We start from the raw sequence: 17,702 nt of genomic DNA, 5'->3' as shown, positions 1-17,702 counted from the left end.
AAGGTCATAGGGGATTAAAATTGGTGGTAAAGTAATAAATACAATGCATGTCCCATCGTATTAATTAATTAACGATTAAATGATTTATTTTGTTTATACGAATGACCCATGCGAGATTTTTCTCACCGTTTGCCGGTAAGGCCTTCAAATGTACACGGCCTTTAAACAGTAACTGTTTAAACGTTTTTATCGAATCTATGCCCAGCGTTACATGCATGGGACCTCGGATATTCGGAAAACTTGTGTTGTTCACTTTTAAGGAGGCTGGGGTAAATGAATAAACCATCAATTAATTTTATTAATTTTTTTAGATATGATACACATATATTTTTTATTCATCATTTTCGTTCATTAATTAAATGCCGACTGATGCTTTTCATTAGCAAGTATTAACACTCTAAATTGTTGGCGGATTTCTTTCATATTTCTCGAAAACAAGGAGCACGCGCTGGGTGTAAACGGTTAACATGGGACGCTCAGTCCTCCATGGCAACTCATTCCACCTCTGATATTTCAGTTGTTAATGTTTACTCTTCTTCAAAATTTGTATTGTTTGAGGGACTTCTGTGCTTGAATGCTGTTCTTAATCTTCATAAAAAAAAATAAATGGGTGTCTTATTTCAAAGTTAATAAACAACTTTCCGAAAAATAAATCGCAAATCAAACACTTTTGAAGTCTATTAAAATATATTACATGGCATTTGAACTTTTTCACCTAATAAATAAGTTGCATATTGTTGTTCATATTAAGCTAATCTACTTAACAATCTTTTAATCCAATCTTAAAAATTATCATAAATAAAAGAATGAGTGGACTTAACGTATAGTATTCAACATGTCAGTCTAAGACAGACCAGGGTTAATGCAGTCACAACAATGGAAGCAAAAATATCTTTTCTCAAAATAGAGTGGGAGCGCGCGTTCGTTTTAAAAATACAATTTTTTTTAAAAACAGTCGACAAGCATGCCTTAACTTCGAGGGCTGTTCAATAAAAAATGTCCTCGGTGCTCAGAAAGAAGCAAAGGACGCTTTTCAATGATTTAGTCTTAATAATTAAGGTCTTCCGTCTTCACGGAAGACCTTATAGTGATTCTACTGTTTCTTATTATTATTATTATTTTTCTGACCATCTAATTTTGTGCACGCGATTTCTCGAAGACTACTGGATGGATTTTCATGAAATTTACAGAAACAATGTGTTGTTATCTGAAGTTATTTTATCTGAGAGATTTTTTTACGATTCGCTTCCGGTGCCAAGTTACGGGACATTTCCTGATTTTAAAATGACATTTTGTCCACGGATTTTCTCAAGAACGGTAAAAGATATCAAAATGAAACTCTCAGGGATGATAGATCGTCGTAGTTACTATCCAGGACGCAACTTTTCGTTCGTCGTCAATACTTCCTGTTGTTACAAGATGCGAATTTAAAAAGTCGATTTTTCTAACTTTTTTGTTTTTCAATATTTTTTAAGTATTTTAAGCTTGGGTAATAGAGACCTTTCCAATGATGCTTACTTTATAATCTGTTTGAATATTGACAAATCCAAAGTCTAGATATTAACATTCAAAAATCTGAAGCGGGTCCAAAATGGCGGCTGTCTCTGTAGACTCCGCCATATCGCGAGTAGGGGTTTATGGAGGCAGCTGCGCGTTTGATTAAACGATTCTGACATATGGATACATGAAATGTAATAAACTACGTCGACTCTCACGTATTAGTGAAATGGTTGGAGGAGTTACCTCCCGTTACTTGTTTATATTATAATAGATAATCAATGTAAATATTGTTATTAATTGGTCAATTGACAAAAGAATTATACAAGTATTATTGAAAAATGATGTTCTGTTAGAAAATAATAATAGTGTTGCCAAAAGAAAGGCAGTCTGTTGTATTTTATCAATATGATATCTGATAACATATGATCATTGATTAAGTTGAGGTACAAGGGGGCAGTACAGCCAACTGGCCTATGTCTTCACTTTGGTACAGAAACCAATTGGTCTACCGATCAAATCGGATTGTACAAAGTTGCCGTAGTCAGTTACTAGTTAAAATGTAGCTTTGTGACGTTAGCTATAGGTTTGTCATTAGGACAGAGAAGCTCTTACAAAGTTAAATCATACTGAATATTGTAGCCACTTGGCTAGAGATATATAGGCAACTTGGTAAGCAGTAAGACACCAGGCAGGTGTTAAAGGCTAAATCAAGAGGCACCAGGCAGGTAGATGTTGACTTATATTGTCAGTTGTATAGTGAGGCAATTATCATTTGGCACCAGGTGCCGGTATTACTGAAGATATATAATTATACAAAGCACTTAGGTCATTTGATTTAAAGACACCAGGCAGGTGTCATATTATTATCTGTATATATTGCATTCAATCATATCCCCAGTAAAACTCCGTAATCCGAGCACGGACCTACTGACCGCTCAGGTCCGACACGTTACAGTAGTACGTTGCAATTGAGTGTCAATCTTAAAACTTAATTTCCGTTTCACTGCTTTAGTGTAACTGGGCTAGATACGATATGTAATGTGTATCATACTATACTATAATGTGTTGCATATACTTTCTTAACGTCGAAATAAAATAAAGGCGCTAAGAATGTTTTATTTTTAAAATTTAATTGAAGCTATCCTACCTATTTAATAGATCAGTCCAAAAAAAGGCGCGAATATTTACTCGTGGCGTTTGGCGCGAAATTATGAATGTTTTTTATAATTTTTAGACAGGTGAACTGTTGCAAAAGTACCGGTATACACAAGTATATTTTAGAGCAGTACTCCCAATAGCTTAATGGTTAGCACGTTGAAATATATAAAATTATAAAAAAAAAAAAAAAAAAAGCGCATTCACATTGGCGACATGGGTTCAATCCTCCTTGTGACCAAAATTTTGAATCTCTTTTCAGCTCGATTTTACGTGGGTTTCTTTTCCTAAAACGGACGGAAGACCTCTCGTTGCTCGCAACGAGATCATATCTAGTTAAGGTCTTCCGTTTCCAACGGAAGACCTTATTGTTTTCGTTCTGTTTCTTTTTCCCTCTTCTTCTTATTATTATTAAGGTCTTCCGTTTCCAACGGAAGACCTTATTGTTTTCGTTCGGTTTCTTTTTCCCTATTATTATTATTATTCCAACCGATTTTGTGCACGCGATTTCTCGGGAACGGCTCGGCTGATTTACATGAAATTTTTATATGTAGTAGCTCATCAATCGATCTTGATAGGTTTTTGGCCGTTTTTATGACGTCACTTCCGGTCGTGAGATATGGGCAATTTTCTGATTTTAAAATGCAATTTTGTCTTGATTTAATAGCAAAAACTGCTTAAGATATGAGCTGAAGATTAATTTGAGATGATAGCTCATGACTTATAGCGTTGCAGAGTCGCCTTTTCGTTCGACGTCAGTACTTCCGGTCGAAACCGGAAGCGAATTTAAGAAACGTATTTTTTAAACTTTTCATTTTTAATATTTTTATTTTAGAATTGAATAGAGACCATTTTGCAGAAGCCAAATATGTTATTTGTTTGAAAATCGAAAAAGCCAATCTCGAGATATTAGCGTTTGAAATCGCGAAGCGGCGATCCCGATGGCTAAATGGTTAGCGCGTTGGATTGTCACGCGGGCGACCCGGGTTCGATCCCCTTTGTGACCAAAACATTTTATCATTTTTTCTGCTCGATATTTCGATTTTTATTAATTTTAGACCATTTGTAACAACATATTTTCAACTTTTAAGTATATCTTACGTAATAAGGGGTCACAAAGGGCCAGAATGCTAAATCTTTGACGCTTTATATCTTAAAAAGGGGGAATATTTTGATAAACAATATTGAACAAAAGTTGATCAGAATAATGTTCTTAACAATATGCATACTTTGAAATTTTTGTAAAATGGCCCCATTAAGGACTTGTAGGGGTGGCCCCTAAATATTTCTATGTAGCATATCTCCACAACAAATAGAAATCGCTGAATAAGTGTTGAACAAAAAAGCTTCAAAATCACAAGACCTTTCATTTGATATCATGAAAAAGGGGCTGAGCCCTCAAATTAGGGGCTCAAAGGGGCCAACAGTCTTTGATCTATAACTCTCCATTGATCAATATTTTGTTATACATTACAGAAGCAAAAGTATTTATCTTAACGATTGGCAACAATATATGATACAATTTTGATCATATGTTACGTAATTAGGGATCACAAGGGGCCAGAATGTCAAATCTTTGAGACTTTATATCTCGATAAGGGAGAATATTTTGATAAGCAATATTGAACAAAAGATGGTCAGAATAATATTCTAAACAATATGCATACTTTGAATTTTTGTAAAACGGCCCCATTTAGGACTTGTAGGAGTGGTCCCTAAATATTTCTATGTAGCATATCTCCACAGCGAATAGAAATCTCTGAATAAGTGTTGAACAAAAAAGCTTCAGAATCACAAGACCTTTCATTTGATATCGAGAAAAAGAGGCTGACCCCTGAAATTAGGGGCTCAGAGGGGCCAACAGTCTTTTATCTATAACTCTCTATTGATCAATATTATGTTACACATTACTGAAGTAAAAGTATTTATCTTAACGATTGGCAACAATATATGATACAATTTTGATAATATGTTACGTAATTAGGGGTCACAAGGGGCCAGAATGTCAAATCTTTAACGCTTTATATCTAGAAAAGGGAGAATATTTTGATAAGCAATATTGAACAAAAGATGGTCAGAATAATATTCTAAACGATATGCATACTTTGAATTTTTGTAAAACAGCCCCATTAAGGACTTGTAGGAGTGGTCCCTAAATATTTCTATGTAGCATATCTCCACAATGAATAGAAATCTCTGAATAAGTGTTGAACAAAAAAGCTTCAAAATCACAAGACCTTTCATTTGATATCAAGAAAAAGAGGCTGACCCCTGAAATTAGGGGATCAGAGGGGCCAACAGTCTTTTATCTTTTTAACTCTTAAATGATCAATACTTTGTGATACATTATAGAAGCAACGGTATTCATCTTAACAATATGCAACAATATCTTATAGAATTTGGATCATATGTTACGTAATTAAGGGTCACAAAGGGCCAGAATACTGAATATTGAACGGTTTATATCTTGAAAATGGGGAATATTTAGATTAGCAATATTGAACAAAAGATGGTCAGAATAATATTCTTAACAATATGCACACTTTGAATTTTTGAAAAATGGCCCCATTAAGGACTTGTAGGAGTGGCCCCTAAATATCTATATGAAGCATATCTCCACAACCAAAAGAAATCTCTTAATAGGTGTTGAACAAAACATCTTTGAAACTACAAGAGCTTTCATTTGATATCAAGAAAAAGGGGCTGCCACCTTAAAATAGGGGCTTAAAGGGGCCAAAAGTCTTGAATCAGTACCTATTTTATGATCAATATTTTGTGATACATTACAGAATCAAAGAAATGCATTTTAACAACTAACAACAATATAATATAAAATTTTGGCCATATTTTACGTATTAAGGGGTCGCAATGCGGCCAAAATGCTATTTTTTTTATCAAGCTTTACGTCTTGAAAAGAGGGGGTATTTCTATATGCCATATTGAACAAAAGATGTTCAGAAAATTGTGATAAAAATGAGAAACTTTAAATTCGTTGAAGGAAAACTTTATATCATTCTCTTTTAACGAATATCTCAGTCAAAATCACATCCCATCTTATCTAGAAATTCAACGGAAGACCTACTCGTTGCTCGCAACGAGATCTCATCTAGTTTTTATTATTATTCTTACCGATTTTGTGCACGCGAGTTCTCGGAAACGGCTCGATGGATTTTCACGAAACTTTCAGATCTAATAGATATTGATCTGAACCTTATTGGAAATTTTTTATACTGAGATCGTCACTTCCGGTTGTGAGATATGGACGTTTTTCCGATTTTCAGAGGGTCTCCTTGTCCTGGTAACTCCTCCTAAATGACTTGAGATATTGCGTTGAGATTTTCAGTGTAGATAGAGAATGAATTATAAAAGTGCCATTTTGAGACTATATCTATCCAGTGCAAAAGGCACCAAAGCTCACCTGGGTTTAGAAAAATGGCTCAAAAATATCTCACATAATTTGACACATTTTGTTTCATATCTTCATACATGTTCAAAATTTGTTAAATTATATTGAAGAGAAAATGTGCAAAATCACAAGACCTTTCATTTGATATCAAGAAAATGGGACTGACCCCTCAAATTAGGGGCTCAGAGGGGCCAAAAGTCTTTTATCTATAACTCTCTAATGATCAATATTTTGTTATACATTACTGAAGCAAAAGTATTCATCTTAACAATTTGCAACAATATATGATAAAATTTTGATCATATGTTACGTAATTAGGGGTCACAAGGGGCCAGAATGTCAAATCTTTGACACTTTATATCTCGAAAAAGGGGAATATTTTGATAAGCAATATTGAACAAAAGATGGTCAGAATAATGTTCTAAACAATATCCATACTTTGATTTTTTGCTAAACGGCCCCATTAAGGACTAGTAGTAGTGGCCCCTAAATATTTCCATTCAGCATATCTCCACCACGAAAAGAAATCTCTGAATAAGTGCTGAACAAAAAATCTTCAAAATCACAAGACCTTTTATTTGATATCAAGAAAATGGGGCTGACCCCTCAAATTAGGGGCTCAGAGGGGCCAAAAGTCTTTTATCTATAACTCTCTAATGATCAATATTTTGTTATACATTACTGAAGCAAAAGTATTCATCTTCACAATTTGCAACATTATATGATAAAATTTTGATCATATGTTACGTAATTAGGGGTCACAAGGGGCCAGAATGTCAAATCTTTGACACTTTATATCTCGAAAAGGGGGAATATTTTGATAAGCAATATTGAACAAAAGATGGTCAGAATAATGTTCTAAACAATATCCATACTTTGATTTTTTGCTAAACGGCCCCATTAAGGACTAGTAGTAGTGGCCCCTAAATGTTTCCATTTAGCATATCTGAACAACCAAAAGAAATCTCTGAATAAGTGTTGAACAAAAAATCTTCAAAATCACAAGACCTTTCATTTGATATCAAAAAAATGGGGCTGACCCCTCAAATTAGGGGCTCAGAGGGGCCAAAAGTCTTTTATCTATAACTCTCTAATGATCAATATTTTGTTATACATTACTGAAGCAAAAGTATTTATCTTCACAATTTGCAACAATATATGATAAAATTTTGATCATATGTTACGTAATTAGGGGTCACAAGGGGCCAGAATGTCAAATCTTTGACACTTTATATCTCGAAAAGGAGGAATATTTTGAGAAGCAATATTGAACAAAAGATGGTCAGAATAATGTTCTAAACAATATGCATACTTTGAATTTTTGTAAAATGGCCCCATTAAGGACTAGTAGTAGTGGCCCCTAAATATTTCCATTCAGCATATCTCCATCACGAAAAGAAATTTCTGAATAAGTGTTGAACAAAAAATCTTCAAAATCACAAGACCTTTCATTTGATATCAAGAAAATGGGGCTGACCCCTCAAATTAGGGGCTCAGAGGGGCCAAAATCTTTTATCTATAACTCTCTAATGATCAATATTTTGTTATACATTACTAAAACAAAAGTATTTATCTTAACGATTTGCAACAATATATGATATAATTTTTATAATGTGTTACGTAATAAGTGGTTACAAAGAGCCAAAATGATATATTTTTTTCTGCTTTACGTCTCCAAAAGAGGGAGTATTTTTATAAGCCATATTGAACAAAGGATATTCAGAATATCGTGATAAAAAACAGAAACTTTAAAATTAATAAAGGAAAACTTATTGTCATTCTCTTTTAACGAATATCTCAGTCAAAATCACATCTCATCTTATCGAAAAATTCAACGGAAGACCTACTCGTTGCTCGCAACGAGATCTCATCTAGTTATTATTATTATTATTATTATTTTTCTTACCGATTTTGTGCACGCGATTTCTCAGAAACGGCTGGACCGATTCTCACCAAATTTTCAGATCTGATAGATATTTATCTGAACCTTATCGGAAATTTTTCGTAAGTACGTCGTCACTTCCGGTCGTGAGATATGGACGATTTACTGATTTTTAGAGGGTCAGCTTGTCCTGAGATCTCCTCCTAAACGACTTAAGATATCGACTTGAGATTTTCAGAGAAGGTAGAGGAAGGATAGTAGATGTGACATTTTGCATATAGAGCTTTCCAGGTAAGAAGGCATCGACGCTCGCCTGGGCTCGAAAAATAGCCTCATACTCATCTCGCAAAAATTGACACGTTTTCTTTTATATCTTTTTATCTGTTAATATTTTGTTAAGACATATATAATAAAAAATGTGCAATATAGTAAGACCTTTCATTTGATATCAAGTAAAGTTAGTCTTTCTAATTAGGGGCATAGAGGGGCCAAAAGTCTCTAGTCTTTAACTTTTTTGTTTTTCAATATTTTCAAATGATATAAGTATAGTTGATAAAAACATTTCTTATTAGGCTGATATATAATTCGTTTGTAAATTTATAAATTCAAACTCGAAATATTAACATTCAAAAATCTGAAGCGGGAACGAAATGGTGGCGGTCTCTGTCAATTCCGACATTTCGCAATAGCGGTTAACAGAGGCAGCCGAGCGTTTGCTTGAACGAAAGTAACATTAGGAGCAATGAAATGTGTAGGGATACTTGGATTGTCACGTCGTAGGTTCGTTGCAATTCTGTGTCAAACTACATTCATAATCCAAGGTCTCCTTACAAGTCTTCTTTAATTGGTTTTGGTTGTTTCTCAAAGTAGAAAAAAGAAAAGAATTAATGTACAAATTAAGTACGCATTGATGATATTATCTAAATCAAAAGGATTTAATCAAAAGAGAAAAGGCATGATTCCATGATGTTTTATCAAAGATCATAGTCAAAGTCATATCTCATCTTATCAATAATTCGGACGGAAGACCTACTCGTTGCTCGCAACGAGATCGCATCTAGTTTAACTTAATATTCTCTTTCAATTAAAACACATGTTGATAAAAATTCTTATCCAACTTCTGATGGTTTTTAGAACTCATGTTAGGGTATGACCCTTAGTATACTGGAAAATGGCAGATCCAATGATTTCTTGGACTTGTTACTTCCTTCTGAAAGGTGTTTTTTTCCAAGTTTGGAAATAGAAACTAGTCAAAAGGTCAAAGATCTGGCGAATATTGTTAATGTGAAAAAACATTAACTTTTTGTTTATCCCGAAAACCCTTTTACTCTTCAGGGCATAAGGGTATGGACGATGTCATGAAGAATTTCATTGTAGTGGATTCCTGATTCTGGGTCCTCCCTCAAATAAACCTTTCGATTTTTTTTGGTCAAAAAAATTGCTTTCTAGACTCCTCCAGAAATTAAACTGTCTCTCCGAATACGAATTTGAAAAACAAAACCACTAATATTTAAGAAAATTGCATATAAATCTGTCTATGTCGCCTTGCATACCTTTGCTCTTGTCAGACCTTTGCCATTTTAATCATGTACATCTTATGGTAAATTTTGTTTTGAGGGTTTTAACCAATAGATTCATGCTCCAATTTCTGTTTGAATATAAAACAAACGTGGATAACTACAATAACTGATATTTTAAAATAATTGTTAAGACTTTCGTACACGCTGTCCTTTTCACTCATTTCTCAGAATATAGGGTAACCTTTGAGTACCAAGCTTTTTTACCGTCAAACGTTTCTTAAAAACAGTGTAAACTGCTCCCGATATGATGTCCATCAAATGTGCTATGTGTCTTAAAGTCAATCATACATCATCAAATATTATTTGTTGAAATTGGCGAACAGTACATAAGTTGTCATAATTTTTGTTGGCAAGGACGGTACCTATTATATAACTTTTTATTATTGAAATCCACCTGCTCATTTGTCTATAAAACAGGCATTGATTGCTATAAATGTCACATATTTCAGTGAATATTTCTTTGGGATTTTTAACAAGTTTTACAGCAGCTTTAATGAAGCTTTTATTTTCACTCTAGTTTACTGATTCTTTACCATTCATTTATAATGCAGTGTCTCGAATAGCCCTAGTTTCCCACTTCTCACGATAAAACTATGTGATAAAAAGTGGTCACATTAACTGTTATAAATTCATTAAAGATTCAATAAAGAGAGAAAGTCAAGTTTGATGTCATATGATATCTGTATTGTATATCATACAGATCAGGACATTATTTATTGAACAGCCCTCGTATGTATTCAGATGATGAGAAACGTGTGGCCTTGCTAAAATATTGATATTCAAAAAATCTTCAGCCTCTATGCCTTCAATATCTATCTAGTTATCCTCGTACAGAGTATTATAAATAAACATTGGCATCATTGATACTTTGTTAAGATATCGGGGGTTATATGTTTGGGGAAAAAAATTATGCAAGTACGGTAATTCTAATTTAATGGACATGTAAATTAACACATGGAATCAAATAAACTTTGTTATTAGCTGTACAAAATACAATGTAATCATGCATCATTAAACGTCTGTAATCATAAGGGTATCTTTTTTATTTTTATTTCAGGGGAAAGAGATCGTGTAAGCCTAACCAAAAGCAGTAGAGAGGCTCCGAACTTGTAAACCCACCAAAGATGCCACGGTGTGGTTGTGGGCACGAGATGTCGTCTGCCGATTCAGACACAGAAGAAGCAGAAGATGATCCGGGGCCCCACTGGTTGAAACACTGGGCGGACGAGGACCGAAAGTTTGTACAAACCAGAGCCTCTAAACTGGTAGAATCTAAATTGCGTCTTGATAAACTTGTTTTGCTGGGAGAGGAAGGGTGTGGAAAATCAGCTATTGCCAAACACATTGCTTTACAGTATTCCAAAAAGGATTGGGAAATTGTAGACGTAAAGAATCTAAATGACATAAAGTACGCATCTGTCAAAACAGAGTCTGTTCTGTTTGTAATCGATGATCCTGTTGGGAAAAGCGATTTGGATGAAAAATCTTGTAGGGTTTGGAATTTACAGAAACAATTATTAGATGATTATTCTTGGACCGATAAAAAAGGAAAAACTAAAGTAAAGCTTCCAAAAATAATTGTGACTTGCAGATCCAATCTCCCACAAAAGGAAATGGAATTCCTCATGAATGGGTTTACTGTTATAAATTTGGATGGGGATGATGCACGGTTAACCGAAAAAGAAAAAGAAGAAATTCTGAAGAAGCATGTAGATTGTACAAAACTTAAAGACAGTGAAGTCAATCAGCTGATTAAAACAAGAAAATCACTTCCTCTAATTTCCAGCATAGTTTCTACAAGCAAAGAGTTTCAGGAAAATGTGCTAATGTTTTTTAAAGAACCTTTCGAGCAACTGAAAAGAGAAATTTTATTTTTGAAAGAAAATTCCAGAGAAAAATATTTGTGTCTTCTATTGTTGATTTTGCATGGCAATAAATTATCAAAAGATAGTTTTAATGATGCAACAGAAGATATGGAATGTCTTGAAAATGACGAAATAGATTCTGATATTAAAACGATAGTCAAAGAAAGTGAAAACATACGTGAGAAGAAGCAAGGTATTGACTCTAGCGAAAGTAAAAAATGCAACGAAGACAATGAATTTAGCAGTGATGACGACGACGATGATGATGATGTTTATTATGAAAACCGTCATTATCACGAGGAAATAGATAATATCGACGACAAAATGCTCAACGATCTGTCAGCAACAATCGATATACCTAGTAAAATCACTTCTAAAATTGCCCTCTTTCAATGTTTAAAGTCTCTCCGGGGTCATTATTTTGTACGAAGCGTCAACAAAACGTTCAGCATAACAGATGGCTCTTTTCTGCATGGCTTGACTAGGATATTTTGTACTGATATTCCTGAGAAGTTTCTGAAGTATTGCAAAAGAAGTTTCTTTCGCACATTAACCACTTGTTCAATCAAAGAAAATGAAGTCTTTCAAAATATTCAACTGGAAGACCGTTTTATTAATCCCTTTGTTGAAAGAATCGAGGAAGAAATTTTTAATGGTACATACTTGGATATATTTCTTAGTCCTTGGATCCAAGATGAAAGAGTCCTGACAAAGCTAAAACAACACTTTAAGACGAAACCTGAAGATGATATAGAAAAAATTCTTTTATACTCCAATCTAAATACAGGCGATTTATTCCAGATACCGGGACCACTTTTGCAAAAGAAATTATGGGGATTTTCTAGACTTGACTTGATTTCACTGTGCCATGATATAACACCTTTCATCCTTGCACTTGCATTAGACATAGAAAAATTATTTTTAGCAATTTTTGCCCTGGTGAAGGAGATTAAGACTTTTTCTGAATATCTTCAGAATTCCCCGTTGATAGGTGCACTTTGTTTGAATGGAAGAAAAGATTTAGTAGCAGACATTTTAGATACAACAGACTTTAGAAATGCATGCTGGAGTACACAGATGAATATATACGCAGTTCACATAGCTGCAAACTTTCTCCACACTGATATGTTATCACTTATTTTCAATGGTGAATGTGATGTAAACATGATTACAAAAAATAGTGAATCGCCTCTTTTCTTGGCAGCAGCATCCAACAGATACACTCTCCAAAATATCCCATGGACGTGTAAGAAGGAATTCAATAAATTTGACGAAAGCTTTGAGGAAACATTGGAGGTAAAGCGTATACAGATATTGACTCAACTTGTTCAAAAGGGGGCAAATGTAAATATCCATCCTGTAAATCTCCCCTCTGTTCTTGCCTATTGCTGTCAAAGAAATAACAAAGACATTGTTCTGTTTTTGCTTGAGAATGGTGCAAATGTAAATGACACTGGCGAAGAGAAGGAGTCTGCTTTACATTTTGCTTCAAAGGTTGGCAACCTAGAAATAGTCCAAATGCTTTTGAAAAAAGGTGCAGATGTAAATATGAAGGACTCAAAAGGACAATCGCCGTTATATTTAGCCTCATTAAAAGGAAATGAAGATGTGGTTGGGCTTTTACTCTTGAAAGGAACAGGTGATGAACTGAAGGAAAAGACTGGATATACACCCTTCTTTGTATCCTGTAAACATGGCCATATAAATATTGTTAAAATGTTTCTTCAGCACACCCCAAACATAAACTGTAAATTAAAGAATGGTACCACAGCACTTTTTGCAGCAGTTGGTAATGGTCATGACAAAATTGTGGAAATGCTCATACAAAATGGTGCTGACGTGAATGTAACTCGAAAAAATAATGTAAGGCCTTTATATTCTGCAGCTGCTCATGGATATGTCTCAATATTAGAAACATTATTTAACGCTGGTTTGGATTTAAATCTGAAAACAAAACAAGAAGATACTCCCTTAATTGTTGCATCTCAAAATGGCCACTATTCAACCGTTCAGTTTTTACTGAAGAATAAAGCAAATGTAAATCAAGCAAACAGTTTTAAGAAAACCCCTCTTCATTTTGCATCAGAAAAAGGTCATCTTGATATAGTGTCGTTATTACTTGAAAACAAAGCAGAAGTGAATGCTTCTACAAAATCTGGAAACACTCCATTGATGCGAGCCTCTAGTTGTGGACATAAAAATGTTGTGAAGGAACTTTTGAATCATGGGGCAGAGGTAAATTTGTCTAACAAAGAGGGTGTCACGGCTCTTTTTGTTGCGTCAAAACATGGACATTTAGAAATTGTAAAAATTCTCTTAGAAAATAATGCTAATGTGAATTTAGCCACAAAGAAAATGGAAAACCCATTGTTTATTGCATCAAAATTTGGCCACCATGAAATTGTGCGAGAACTTTTAGGTCATGATGCTAAAGTTGACGGACAAGGTTTAAAAAATCCACTCTTGGCGCCATCCTATTCCGGGTATGATAAAACTGTTGTATTACTTGTTAAACATGGGGCAGATGTCAATGAAACAGATGACAATGGACGCACCCCTTTAATGAATGCCTCCAGAAGGGGCTAGACAGAAGTCGTGAAAATTTTGCTGGAAAACGGAGCTGACGTTAAGATATGCGATGACAAGGAAGAAAACGAGAAAGAAGACGAAGAAGTCGATGAAGAAAAAGATGAAGACAACAACGAAGAAGACGACGAAGAAGACGATGAAGAAAACGACGAAGAAGACGATGAAGAAAACGACGAAGAAGACGACGAAGGAGACTACGGAGAAGAGGAAGAAGAAAATGCTTTGGATATGGCATGTTCTAGGGGTCACTCAGATATCGTGAGTCTTTTACTGGATCATGGTATGGATATCAATAACAATGGTGATGACGAGAGTTACACACCTTTAATGCATGCTTTGGAGGGCAGCCGTCTTTCAACAGCCTTACTTCTGTTGGATCGTGGGGCTGATGTACATACTAATGTTTATGGTACAACTCCTCTATTTTTGGCTTGTTCTGCTGGATTCAAGGAAATCGTAGATATTCTTCTAGAGCGCAAAGCCGAAGTCAACCCAAAAGAATCTGATGGTTCTTTAGCTGAATCTCCACTTTCCGCTGCTGTGAAAGAAGGTCATTATAAAATAGTAAAAGATCTCTTACAACGTGGTGCCAATATAAACGATGTAAACTGTTCAGGATTTGTTTCTAGAACTCTGTTAATGAAAGCTGTTCAAAACGAAAATGCAGGAATAGCAAAACTACTCATTAAATACGGAGCCAATATCAACTCTGAAAATGATGAAGGTTATACAGCTTTACATACAAGTGCTTATTATAACTCGGATGCTAAAATAATGTCAATTCTACTAAACAACTACGCCGACGTAAATAGTTGCAATCGCGACGGAATGACACCTTTGATGATGGCCCTTCATAGAAGCTATATAAAGAAGGATTGCATACAAGCACTGATTGATCACGGCGCAGACGTCAATGCGCGTGATAGTTTTGGAGAAGACCACGTTTTACATTACGCTGCTAAATGCTTTGAGGGACAAACTGTTATACCTCTACTCTTTAAACATGTTGCTGACGTCAATGCAATCAACAAAAATGGACGGACAGCTCTCCAAGAGGCATGCTGTTTTGGGTTTTTTAAAACTGTCAAAACACTTCTTAAATATGGAGCAGACGTCACTTTTCGCTCAAAAGACGGTCTCACTGCACTAGATATTGCTGAAAATGGGGGACATAAGAAAGTCATAAGAATTCTTTCTAAAAAACCTAGAGGGAGTGAAGTGAAGAAAGAAGGGTCGATTTCTTCATCTTTGGACAGTTATTCCTCCAACTTAGGTAGGGCAGTAGTGCTTGCTAGAAGAAATCCCCAAGGGCCTGTTTTACCAAGAAGACATGGTTTGGTAAAATTAAAGAAGACCTGGCGATAAAATACTAAAAAAAACCAATAGACATTTGATTGAATATAAATAGTGGAGATGCATTTGAATTCTAACATCCATATTCCAAGTGACAAAATTTTAACATTGTAAAAGAAACACCTTGAAATATCTTGAGATATGTTTAGATATAATTGGAATAACTTTATTGTAATGATATTTAAAACAAAGGTGTTATCGATGTGTCATTTTTTAGAAGAATGGAATGATATTGTTACGTATAGCTAAACTGACCGGTGGTTATTAAAGTGATAATACGTTTTGTTTCATTAAAATCTCCTATTTAAATTTTTTTATTAAAGATAAATCAAACTGAATATGCATTTCAATTATCAAGAACTGGTATCATGAAGACAAATTTGTTTTAATCATTTAATTTTTTGCTGCTTAAAACTTGACCTCATTTAAAGACTTTATATAATTTAAAGCGTGAACAATTCTTTAGCATTTAATTAATACTTTACTACTCTGTCTAGTGTCGTCCTACATCTAAGTATACCGAAAATTACCTCCATTTTTTTTAGCTTGAAATGATCCTTTAAATTTCCATTAAATTTAATGCCTAATACATGCACTACTTTTGTAATACAAAATGCAGATGCATTTATTTGTTATCAACCTTATTCCATTTTACAGGCATTTACAAACATATTGAAAGAAAGGTCTTCTAAAATGGTCGGAAAAAATGTGGGTAGGTTTATAATTATTAAAAGTCTATGTTTAAAGATTCAATCGTACAAAGAACAAACTGTTCACTATTAAAGATTTACTAGAACATAGTGAACGTTGACGAAGGAACAAATGAGATTATTTCTTTTGTCATATATTTAGTTTACTTGTTGCTGACAACTAAGTGTTAGATGGATAAAATGTTTGTGTATAAAATACATAAGCCATACTCTGTGGCGACGTTTATATCTAGATCATGGATTTATCAAGATGATATATGAATAAAAATATCCTTATTTTTGTTAAATAATAAGCAATATAAGTGTTTTGGAAGGTTTTGAATAAATTGCTCTTCAATATAATATAAAAACAGACCGGGTTAATGGACGTTTGAGTTTGAATACTGTTCCATAAATTTCATTGCAGGGGTGCAATTAGTACCCATTAGTATTCCAACAAACAAAGACCATTCACTTCGGAAAGACTATTGGCAATATTTCAAACCAATATCATTTTAAAAAATATTTCTGATAACAAACAAACAAAGTTTTATTCATATTACCGGTAGTTCAATCAATAAAGTTTTATAAATGTCAAAATATTAGAAATTAAAAACTAATATTTTTAGCATGTTCTCAGTCTGTGGTCTTGGAGCGCGGATGGCGGATAAGAAGATATTATCAATCTTGATCTCCAGCATTTTTACATCCATTTCGGACTACTTATTCAAAATCTTGAAAATAGTCCCATTATTATTTCATAGATGACCAATCACAAAACATGAGAGATAACAAGCTTATTATTTTAAATATAAGAATCATTTATTTGTGATATTTAAAAGAAAATGTTCTTGATTTTATCGTTATTGTGAAAAAAGGGCTTTTGAATTGAAAATCCAATGAAACGATGTTTTTCTTTATAGAGTCGTGCTTCGAAAATGTCGAAAAATATTTTGGCAAATACAAGTTTGGAATTGATTTTAACTCATTAGTCAAAGACATGATTTAAAGAATTATCGAAAATAAAAAGAAAGAGTTCACTATTCTTTTAATTACGAAATTATGAAAGCATCAAGCTTTATCTTAGGTACATATACAAAAAAATTTTATTTTCTAAATCATGACTGCTAGGCAGAGCCAAGGTTTGTCAACTGGACAAGAATACGTTCTTTATCTTATCAAAAGATGTGTTCTAAAGAAAATCACACTATATAATTTAATTTAGTAAAAATTAATAAACAAGTTATCATTATCTATGTAGATTCAATTGTATCCAATGTACAATGTCCGAGCACAAATGGTGGATAAGGTATGATTGCAAGAAAGAAGCCTAACAATTATAAAGTTAGAAAACGCCCCAGTAGGCAAAAAATACTGTATACAGGGAAATTTTCGGCCCCGTTTTATTTTAACCCCTTTCGCCCCCTCCTTGATTGGGCGAATTTAAAACGGGGTGAATTCAAATTACACCCCATAAACAGAACAATAATCGGACGAATTTTAAACGGGACAAAATTGTTCACAAGTTTAAAATAGCAAAAATTACACGGGGCGAAAATAACCCTGTATATATACCTTCGACATTTTCGAAGCACGACTCTATAAAGAAAATGTATATGGTAGACGCCATTACAACTCCCCCTTTTCAGGAAGATGATTAAATTTTTAACATCGGGTGATGTT

At 34.0% G+C, this 17,702-nt stretch overlaps 1 protein-coding gene and 1 pseudogene across 1 annotated transcript in view; both read left to right on the top strand.

The window, feature by feature from the left end:
• LOC134246897 (uncharacterized) overlaps positions 1–17,702 on the top strand; it is a 211,539-nt gene that overhangs the window by 101,654 nt on the left and 92,183 nt on the right. The window lies entirely within an intron of this gene.
• LOC134246887 (ankyrin-3-like) lies at positions 10,877–15,758 on the top strand (annotated as a pseudogene).

This window comes from Saccostrea cucullata, unplaced genomic scaffold (assembly GCF_032062105.1).
Source record: "Saccostrea cucullata isolate Sc308-1 unplaced genomic scaffold, CSIRO_AGI_Scuc_v1 ctg111, whole genome shotgun sequence".
In the NCBI taxonomy this organism is placed as follows: domain Eukaryota; kingdom Metazoa; phylum Mollusca; class Bivalvia; order Ostreida; family Ostreidae; genus Saccostrea; species Saccostrea cuccullata.
Note: the sequence above shows the minus strand (reverse complement) of the source record. Positions and strands in the feature narration are given on the sequence as shown.